Consider the following 12,058-nt stretch of genomic DNA (forward strand, 5'->3'; position numbering starts at 1 on the left):
CCAGGATACAGAAGATCATGGTAAGTGCCACGGACACTTTTTCCACTGTTAACTTCTGAGGAGCAGCCCTGCACAGTAGCAAGGGCTGACTGAAGGCTGAGCGCTTCCACTCCATGCAGTCAGTGCCTCCTGCAGTACTCTGAGAAGACACAAACTTTGCAAGTGAAATCCTTGCTTGCCTCTTAGATCTTCATTGCCAGATGCTCAATATGTTTTTCTATTGACCTTCAGTTAGGAGTGGCTCTGAACCGTTTAGCTTTAAGTTTCTCTTCCTCTTCTCTCCATCTCCCATGGTCTCTCCTTCAAATGGTTAATGATCTGGAAATAATTAATGATCCTGGGAGAGTGAGATCTTGTTAAGGGATCCTTTGCAAAGTGGATTTTTAAAGGGAATAATCGTTTGCTAATATATTAGCAAATTCTGACCAAGGTGTACACATTTTCTTAAAGAGGCTAGCCTGTCCTAAGCCTTCACATGATGCAATGGATATGCTATTGTGTGACTTACATATGGATGCCGCTAATATTCACACTGCAGACTTTTATTAAAGATGTGTTAGAGGCAATGACCTTTGCCAGACCCATTTTCTTCTTTCCTGGGATTACAATTTTCTTACCTTGTGTGAGAAGAAGATTCGAATAAATAACTCTAGGAGACTACTGTGACATTATTTAATTGTTGTCTGTTGAAGTTTCAAGTATAGTTTTATTGGACTCAATTTAACATATAATCTCTTTGAGGACCTACTCAGAGCCCAGAACTATGCCAAGAACTATTAGGATTTTATAGGATTAACTTTCTCTCTTAAAAGTTTGACTATCCATTTAATGAAATAAGTAATAGTCACAAAATAAATAATAAAAGGAGGATTTGAATGAACATTCATATGAGAAAATCAAGCAAAATATGCTTTTAACAAATGCATATGTAACTAAGATGATTCTGAGTCAATTTGCTGTATTCAGGAACATTCAGAAAACAATTTTACTTACAATTCTTTCATTGTTCATTTTAGTCTTCAAAAAATTAATACTGAAAGAATTGTATACTGTATGTCCATTTTACATTTTAGAATAAATAAAACCCAGTTATATTTTTATAGTTTATAGTAGATATTATTATAGTTTTTAAAATTTTTTAAAATATTTTTAGATATAATAGAAATTCTAAAGCATGGTGCTTCATCCTTGAAGAATTAAATCATGTCTTCTGATGCTAGGTCCCTAACTGAGCCACCAATGGCACCTTGGATTCATGCTGAAGACTGGGTGTCCTGTCTGTCACTGAAGGGATTCAAGCAGACACAGCAGGACCCCCATAATCAGGGGGTCCCTAATTAGGTGGCAAATTTTTCTGGGACAAACTCTCAACACTCCTATAGTTTAAGATCTTCTTATTTTTTTTACTAGTTGTAGAATCTTCAAAGACAACTTCCGTTAAACTTGTTCATGGCTAAGAATGACTTAGATAAGTTATTTTCAACTGATTCTTTTCTTATTTGAAAATCTAAGTTTCCTAGTGCTATTGTCTATAGAAAATCCAAGTGGGTTTGATCGAGAGACTCACTCTCTACTTTAAGCATTTAACAGATATCTAACGATATTTCTGCCTCTGTCCTTAGCCAATCTCATTCTGTTCAGAACCTGCAGAGGACTGAAGGCTGTAATTCTTGGCGAATAATAATTCTTTCCCTCACATATCCTGATCTTTCTTCTGCAAACCCAATAATACCTCAGCAGCATTTTTGATGCTTTCAGAGGCTTAACGTGTGTACTTAGACTCACAATGAATCAATACCTACCAATCTCAATAAGAACTTTGTCTTACATTTTAATTTGCGTAACATTTAGTCCACATTATTTCCTTAGAGTTGCCAATGTCTTCTCCCACTGGAGACTGAGATTAACCACCCAAATCCACTACAGTATACATTCCTAGTCTATTCCAGGGTGTTTATGAGTTGTACTAAGTGCATAGCAAGCAAGGAGAAACACACAGCTAGTGAATATTTTATGGCTTCTGCTGTCCAGGAAGTTGGCAGATGTTTTTCTGCCTCCAAGCACAAATTCACATTTGGGGGCGGGGGGGGGGGGGGGATGGGGCGAGGAGATGGAGGCTGTGCCCATACATATGTAAAAGCAGCAATTAAACCCAAGAATTCTTCAGTTGAGATTCCAGGCCCTATAGAACAGTGTGGGATGGTTGCTGGACACTAGGAGTGCAGAAAAATTTTATTAGTTTCTTTGGTCTTACTATAGGGAGGATCATGTTTAGACTAGTTTTGGAAACTAGTGATGTTGTGCCTACAAAGAAGAGCGAAAGAAGATATATCATTTCTGAAGGCAGAGCCAAGATAAGTAGAAGATAATAAGAGAAAGTCTTCATCTCCATATAAATCAATTCTTTGCAATAAACACAATGATAAAACACTGAATCGGTTCACCCTGAGCTCCCTGTTTCTGAGATATCAAGCTGCAACTCAATGAATGCAAATTTAGGGTGTGGCGGCAGATGTTGCCAAGAGAGAAACATAGGTCTAAATGACTGACGAAGTCTTTCTGTTTGGAATTTAGAATTCAGATTATCTCCCTGGAAAGGCAAATTTAAATCCAAAATTATGCCCAATGGGCACAAAATTAATATGATTCAAGTGTGTAAGGCAGTGGCAGGTTCCGATGGCTCCCAGAGCTGTACCCACAACAGTCAGGGGCTCCTGATCTGGCACAAAAGGTACATGTGCTGAGGCCCTGACAATTCTTTCTCCATTGACTGCCATTTCATTTTTTTAGGTTTCTTGCTGGCATCCACTTTTATTTAAGTCAACACACTCCTTCTTAGGCATCTTAATGAACTATGCTCAGCAATAAAAATAAGACCTCTCATATTGGCTCAAAATCTGACACATGAATTATTTGGATTCATATAAACAACATATTTTCTGGAAATCAGATCTTCTCTAAAAAAGTTTGATCCCTGGAAGAGCTCTCTCCCAGATAACACTAATGAAACATAGTGTTATAATGGCACCTAACGAAACATAGATTCATCAGTTCAGGAAATGTCTTCTGGCTGGATCCCCCGTGTCTGATTTGGGTTCTTTTTGCTAGGGTTCCTTTGTTTCCACATCTTAGCGTCTTGAGTTTGGGTACGACAGAAGTTTCTTTGCATTTTTCAGTAGTTCTCCCTATTATTTTTTATCAATCTGTTGTGATTGCATATCAAACCTAATGTTTACTGAGAACACACTATGTGCCAGTTCTGGTACCTGGTATTAAAGTAATATACATTACTTTATAATTATTACATTGTATCTCCCACTCGTGTACTTTAATTCTAGAGCCTTCTCTTTTTATAGCTTTATAATCTTCTAATAGAGGACATATTCTGGCATACTCTCAAGAATACATAAATATTCTTTTGCATCAAAAATGACAGAATTTTAAGATTTCCAGAAGTTCGATTTCCTTCTTTGTCATTATTTCTTTTCCTGTACCACAGTATTTTTTAGAAACTCCCTTTCTGGTTACTCATCCTCAAATGTGTGGATCTGTCTGAGCCTGTTTCACCAGACTGCTTGGTCCTCACTCTTAATTTGCTGGCCAGGAGTACTTAGATAATTCACAATATCTAGCATGTATTCCTCCTAGGACTATTCATTTCTCTGGTTTTGTTGAGATTGCCCTTATAATCTGCAATACTTAACTATCCAATATTCTCTCATGTAACCTCACATACTGCCATTTTCTATGAGTTGCAATTATAAATAAATTTTTTTTTAAGTGATGAGAAAGTAGGCTTCTAACCATCTCAAATACCAATATTTACAAAGTGAAATAATGCATGTTTGATTTCATGTTTGGTGCAAACCCTTATCTTTAAGCCAGGGGAGGATGTAGAGAGTTATAACTTTCACAACTCTTAATTTTTGGAACAGCAGACTGGTTAATTTCATCAAGCCAAGTCCAGATATGCCAGCAATATTTTTTTCTCTAGTTAGCCTATTGTTTCTTAGCTTTGTCTGCAGTGTAATTGCTTCTCTATTTTCTATATCTTCATAAGCATTTTAGTTAGAATGTTGGAGAAGCTATTTCTTGGCTTTTTGTGAGATATCATTTCAAACCATTAACTTCCCACCATAATTTTTTTGTGCAACACTAACCATCTATAGAGGTGAGTTGAGAAAAAAAATCTGAAGGTCAACAAAATATATCCCAGGATTAGAGGGCAAGACATATGAGTGTAGACAAAAGGAACTAAATTTATACAGTCAACAAAAGAGAGGTCTCCAAGGGAGACTCTCTATGACACAATCTATAAATATTGTCAAGGTAACAAAATAAACCAAGCAAATTATTTACAGTCACAAAAGATAATAGGACAAGAATGATTGTCTGGAGCTAAAGTTTACAATAGGTTATAAAATGAGAAAATTTTTAGCTGAAAGCAATACCAAGCAATATAACTAACACAAAAGTCAAGATTTATCATAGACCTGTGATAAAATACAGTTTAAAAATTTACAATAGGAAAGAAATGTATATTTTGAAAATAGAGATAAATGATTATTAAATATTCATTGTCAAAATTAAGATCAAGTCTTGGTAGTTCCAATTCCCTAGCTGTAGGATCTTTGACAAGCTATTTTCAAATACATGTAATTAAAAGGACATTAATTTGTGACATATGAATATTGTGCCCACTATATCCTACAAGTGATTTTTCCATCAATTCTATAACCATTTCAAATCATATCTTCAACAAGAACAATATGTGATTTTATTATGCTTTTTTCTGTCATTACCAAATTTTTGAAATGAAAAGTATAACTGTTTGTGCTTAATTTCTCAACTCCTACTCATTCCTTCATCTTTTAATATCTGGTTTCCATTCTCAGTTTTTGACTATTATTGCTCTGGTCGCTAATGAGCTCTCACTTTCCAAATGGAATGCCATACTATCACTTCTATTCTTACATGACCAATGTGACTCCTTTGACTCCTCTAGCTTTGTGAAGTCTCTCCCTGTCTAGATTTTATTCTCTTGGTGGTGTTACTAAGTTTCTGTATATTTTTTCTTTATCCTGTTAATAATATGGGTATGTGCCTCATAGAATTATTGTGCATATTAAATCATAAAATGCACAAAAATTTTTATCAAGGTATCTTACACAGAGAACTCAAAAATATTATCTTGGTCAATTATAGTCCACCCATAAAGGAATCATTTATTCTAGCAAGCACTAATTGAGAATCTTATATCTTGCTATGTCTTCATTTACCACTAATAAGCTAAAGATATCATAATCCATAATCTATATCCCTAAACCACTACCTCTCCCCTGAACTCCAAGCCTATGGTTTGAAACTGTTTTCCTTATATAAGTAACCAGATATTACAAAAGCACCCCCAACTCAATGCAATCAAAATTTACTTCACCCCTGCCCACTCTTTCTCGATTCTGTATCATAAGCAATGAAACTGTTACCTACCTAGTGTAACCAGTTAGTCAAGCAGAAAACCTCAACCATATTCAGTTCCTGTCCCCTTCTTATACCCATGCCCCCATGGAGCATGAACACCTGGTAAGAATGGGTTGCATTCTTCTTTCCAATTCCTCAGCCATACACCTAGTTCATCTATTTCAGATTACTATCTATTCTGCTGGATGACTGAGCCACCTAGCCATTTCATTGGTCCATAGCTAAACCTCATTGTAATCCATTCTCAAAACCCTTCTAGAGAGAGGTTTGCAAGTTTTTTAAATCAACACACTTGTTCATATTAGATCTCTCCTTGAAAACCATTCCTGTTTTCACGTCATCTACTGGGTTAAGTCCAAACTTCTCTGAAATGCCATCAATTTACTTCCAAACTATGTTTCCTGGTTTCTTTTCTGCCACCCTCCTACAAAGAGCATACACTAGACAGAGTAACATTCTCTAGACATTAAATGTCCTTCAGTGATTGTGTACATACTTTGCACCTCTCCCACTGACCTGTCCCCTCCTTCACCTTGTAGTATTCACCTTACTTGAGACTGAAATGATCAAGATCCTCTGACTATTTCTCTCTTTCTCGGATGGTGTTTGATAATGAGAGAACTTCCTAATATTTAATTTTATACCATTAATGAGTGTTCCCGGGCACTGAATTTATATAATCTCATTTGAGTATATTAGGTTTCTGTTTTTCAGATGAGAAATTAAAGCTCTGAGAATTGAAAAGTTTTGTCTATTTTCACACTGTTAATAAATTGGCAAAAGAGATCAAATCAATAATGAGACCTGTCTCCAAAATCTGAGTGTTTTTTCATTGTTTTAGGTAGTCATAGTTATAGTATTCTATTTTGTAAAGTAATAAACTGTCTGATACTCAGTATTCAAAGAATAGATCAATAACCAGTGATTATGAGATCTCTTCCTCAGATGGAAGTTTATACTAGCATATCCAAGGCAGCTCCCCAGTTCTAATTGCTTATCTCTCAGGGGAAATTGGGGCAGTCTTACAATTAACTCTTGATAAAATTGTAATAATATTTTAATTTTTAAGTGCTAAAAAACTATTATCTTAATGTTAATAGCAAAGCTGTGTGTTGGCATTTGCAAGGGAATATAAAATTATCCAAGTACAATATTGAAAAGCTTAAATACCTACTAAGTCTGATATAGCGCCATTTGTGTATTAATGCAGTTATAGTAGCCTCTAATTTGTCCAGAATTTGAATTCAATAATATACTCTGGATATTCAATAATTCAAATTGATAATGAACTGATAGTATGTATTGTAAGGTAAAATTACAATAACAAGTAGATTGTATTAAAATTATACTGAATAAAATTAAATATTTCTTGAACATTAATTATCTTACAGGATCTCACATAGCCTCAGAGTAGTCATTACACATATTAATTATAGTTGTACCATAGATATATGAAAGCAGTTAAAAATCTCTGGTCAATAAAATGCAGATAGAAAATTTATATAATATTTTTCTAAAATATACCAGTATATATAAAAAAAAATTGTTTTCATATGGTTTAAATATTCACTTCATTATCTTGTCCAGGTGATCAAATAGCCTTAGTCTAATATTTTGCTTTTACAAGGTGAAAGTTAATTCTGATAACTGAATAATAAAAATTGTAATTGGTAGTGGTTACTATAGATTTTACTATGAAGTGTATTGGCCAAAAAAGTCTTAATTTTTTTTTTATTGTTCCTTTATGACATGTTGGGACTTAGGCCCAGAATCATGAGAAATAGAATTTTTTAAAAAAATAACAGGGTTCCTTTCTCAAGTAGATTAAAATTTAGTAAATTGTAGAATGCTGTGTCATATTAGTGACTACAACAATAATAAATATATAGAAACTTAGATTAGTTCCAAATCACTGGAATAAGAGAAAGTCACAAAGACTTAATGGAAGAAAAGTAACTTGAGCCAGACCTTGATTTTCCTCTAATCAAAAGCTTGTGTTATTCACTGGTGTACTTTAAAGTGGGCATTGTGCTTTGCTTAAAGATGAAGGTAAAAACTTAAAAAAGTATAGCAAAAAAGAAATCCAAAATCTGTGTGCTGTCATTTAAAGTTCTCTATGATTTATCTATAATCCAATTTTTGGACTGTGTTCCTATGTTCTTATGCATCAACCAAATATTATTTACTTGCAATTTGCTAAAAACCCTATTCTCTAAACTTTGAATATCTCTGTTTTTTTGTTCTATCTTCCATGTGAAGTCCTACTCCCCCTACCTTGACACCTCCTTGTCTTCCAATTTGAAATCAGTCTTTCCTCTCAAATTTCTATCAGACTCTGCTCATTCATTTATTCAATTACCTGCTACATTCTGGCTTATTCCAGAGCCTGGTATGCAGGTAACCTTATCCTACATGGATATAATCACTTTGAACTTACAGACTATGTTTTCTGTCATTTTTCTAAAAATCAACAAGGTTAAATGAATGAATTTGAGAATGAGCAAATCAGTCCATATTTAATGAATGAATCCATGTCGAATGAATATATATAAAAAATGCAGGTTCCTTAAATCACATGTAAGATCCCTCTTTCCAAATATGTGTCTTAAAAAGCCTTCAAAAAGAAAGTTGAATCCTTCCACAATCAGAAGTATTACCACCTACTGTGAGTTTTACTGTACACGTTTGTGAGGTCAGAGTGATAGAGAAGTCTGCGCTCTGCAGATAGATCTCTATCCCCCACTTGCAAAATTAGCTCTTTTCTGTGTATCCTTTAGCTTGATGTTTCCAGATTTTTTTTTTCTATCCTGAGAAGTGCTATCTCTTGATTTATAATACTCATATCTCAAACAGACATGAGAGAATGTGAATGCCAAACATTAATTTACCCAGAGGTTATCAACTATATTGCTAACTATCTCTTCCCTTGATGATTTATCTTTTAATTAGGGTATAAATAGTAAATAATAAACTTTGAAAGGTTAATTTCATTAATAGTGGCAATAGACAGTCACTCGCTTGATGTGATTAATTCTCTCTCTCTCTTTTTAGTCACCTAGCACATGCCAGGCACTATGCTAAATTTGGGAGAGACCAAAGATGAATATAGCAGAGTAACCATTTTTTTTAATAAGGCGAATTGGAATGTAAATAAATCATTGTAATAATTGTAACAAATCCTCTAATAAAGGAAAAAATGGCTTTGCAGACAAGGGTGTCAGGAGCTCTGCCTGTCAGTAATTGGAGAGTTAACAAAAGGACTCTGTATATGTCAAATTTCTTTCTCCCTTAGAGACCTATCACAATGACTGGATGCCTTATCAGTTCCTAGGGTATTTTAGATAGATATTCATATTAATGAAATTAATACATTTATGAGAAGGAATTGCTTATTAAATTAGTTCCCCATTTGTCCTCTAAGAAGGACTTGAATCCCACTTAGGGAAGGGAGTGGCTCTGAATGAACACTAAATGCCTAGTTCTTCATTTGATGAAGATGAGCATTCAAAGGGAATTACCTGACATTCAAAAAGGATGACAACTGTTAGAGGACATGAATGTAAACTTCATTGTGTTTGACTCTATGTTTTCTTATATGAATTAGACAAAATAGCTATCTTTCTCAGGATTAAAAAAAAGTGGTCTTATGTAGAAGCGGGCTCTGTGTAGACTGTGTGTGCTGTGTGGATTTGGCTTTATAGCTAGGCATGTTGGAGCCAAGTGGTGCCCAAGGCAACAAGGGCACTGGCTTGCTGAGCTGGAGCAGCTGCGGGTAGGGAGGCCAGGTACAAGTAGTAATGCCTCGTTGATCCTGCTTGCTCCCTTTGTTCCGGCCAAAAGGGTTCCAGTGATGTGTCTGAAAGTGTACTGTAGCTACCTTGCAGGTAGACCACAGGCCACAGCACCTGGATAGAGCCTCTCCCACCCTACGGACCTGAAGAGAACATAAACAATGATGGATATAGGCCGCTCCAACTCATAGAATTCCTGAAGAGTCGAGAGAGTTCCTGTGGCTCCCCAGCCTTCTGTATACAGTCTCTCTCTTTTCATTGTACTGAAAGTGGTTCTATGTTGAAGAGACCTTTGTGTAGACTCTATGTGCCCAACTGTTTTGGGAAGCTGGTTGGAGCTCAGCAGGTGCTTATGGAACTTGTGGTGCTGGTCCTCTAGCCAGAGAGGCTCTAGCCAGGGAGGCCAGGCACCTTTAATGACACCCTCTTGTTCCTGCTTACTCCCTTTGTTCAGAGGCAAAAGTCTCCAGGCAGTGTGGCAGAGAAAGCTCCACTGTGATAATGCAGGTAGGCCTAAAAACCAGTATGGAGTTCCTGCCTGCCCTAAGGAAGGAGCAGAAACAGTGGAGCTCCTGGGCTACTCCACCCAGAGTTCCCGTAAGTTTCTGCAGCTCTCAGAGGAGTCCCCCGACCTCCCAGCCTTCTCTTTTCAGCCTCTTTCTCTTGTTTGTTGTTCAGAAACTGTTCATTAAGCCTTCAGTTGTCTCGCAGGAGTAACTGCTTTCTCTATATGTGTACATTTGACTTTGCTTATGGAAAGGCAGTTTGGGGTCTTGCTACGCCGCCACTACCTTGGATCTCCTGAACTTCAATCATTTAATAATTTTCCAGAGAGCAAATTAATCTGCCACATAATTATTTTTGTTTCTTAAAGATTCCATTTCAATCAGCATTTATGCATCTGAAAGTATGCTCGCTCTCTCTCTCTCTCTCTCTCTCACACACACACACACACACACATACACACACGTTAGTCTCATGAGTACACTGGTCAAGGCACAAAGAATGCAAATTCTCAAAGTCCACTAACTAAAACTGAAAATCAGTAGCATTAAAATCCTCCAAAATTCAACCCATTATCAATCAGGCTCTTAGTAACTCAGGAGAAGGAACTAGAGTGGAGTGCCTTAGAATTTCAAAGAAGTTGACAAAGAGGGCTTTATAGCTAGGAAAGCTTCCCTATAGGTCATGTTTTTTGTGTAAATAGAGAAAAATCCCACTGATTTTCATTTGAGGAATATGGACAGATACATTAGCTATTGAAAAGAAAGCCTATTCCCTAGTCAAATTTCCCTCTTACAATGCCCCTGTGATATTTGGCAATCTATTCATTTTTTTTTGTTTTACCATTAGAGGACATTTCCATGTACTTTTCGCTCTTAATATTAAAATATGTATACCAGAAAAAAGAATAGCACCAAGGACACAGCCAGCATGACAATTCCTGTGCTTTACCACCAAATCAGAATGGCTGACATGGAAAACAGGGTAACAGATGGTGAGACAGACAGCTAGAGGGGTAAGTGATTTGTTCAATGTCATAAGAATGTCTGCACCAGAAGTAGAAACAAAACCCAGAAAGACCTTGAAGCTAAATGTTATTGTTTACATATCTCTTTTCATTGAGGAATAAAGTTTCAATGAGTCAATTACAGGATAATTATAATATAGCTACAGTTCTTTGTTAGATCCAATTATGGAAATGACAGTTTTGTTGGAGGAAGTAGCCCACTTTGCCTGACTCTATTCTATCCAGAATGAGGGCATGCATCTGGAATAAATGCTTTGCGTCTCTGCATCCCATTCTAAGCTACTGGATTGTATTATTGAGGCATGTGATTTATGAATATGTGCACAATAAGATCAATCAGGACAAGATTTTAGGGGAATTTCCCTGACATCACTGTACAGGATGAATTGAGTGGAGTGAAAGGGGGAAAGAGCAGGGAGACTGTAGTCAGAGACGATAAGTTATGGTGTTCTTTCAGTCATGGAGGTTGAATATAAGAAAGAAGAAGCTGAACTAAAGCTAGGACATGGAGGGAGGTGATATTCCCTACAAAGACAGACAGTGTTGATTTTGTTATTGAGAATAAGAGTGATGTCTTTTAGGACATTGAGGTTAAGATACAAACAGGGTTTCTGTTAGGAGCATTCAGATGACAGATTCACCTTTGAAGCAGAAATTTGGTCTAGACTTACAAACTTGGCAATTACTCACAGGAAGGTGATAAATAGAGCTATGGTAATAGAGCAAAGTTGCAGTGAAGGGGTAAAAAAGATGAAAAGAGAACTGAGAATAAGGTCATTGGACAAGGTGTCATTTAAAACCTGATGGACCATCCCTAAAAGAAAAAAATTACAAATTGCACTTCATCAAAATTTAAAACTCTTTCTCTTTGAAAGATACTGTTAAGAAAAGCCACAAACTGGGAGAAAGTATTTTCAGAACAAAAATCTGATAAAAGACTTACATCTAGAATATATCAAGTACTCTCAAAACTCAATATTACAAAAACAAACATCCTGATATAAAATAGACAAAAAGTTTGAACAGATACTTTAGCAAAGAAGATATGCACATGCCAATAAATATAGGAAGAGATGATCTTTTTCTGGTGAATGTTTATATACAGTGGACTGTATATAAACATTAACTCAAAATAGTACATAATAATCATAATTTCATACATTTATATGCTGATTACAAATTGCCAGACACTGTTTAAAACACCATACAAGCATTAAACTTACTTAATGAGTTAATAAAGTAGGACTTTGATAAA

The sequence above is a fragment of the Pteropus vampyrus genome, unplaced genomic scaffold, assembly GCF_000151845.1.
Source record: "Pteropus vampyrus isolate Shadow unplaced genomic scaffold, Pvam_2.0 Scaffold3, whole genome shotgun sequence".
NCBI classification, from domain to species: domain Eukaryota; kingdom Metazoa; phylum Chordata; class Mammalia; order Chiroptera; family Pteropodidae; genus Pteropus; species Pteropus vampyrus.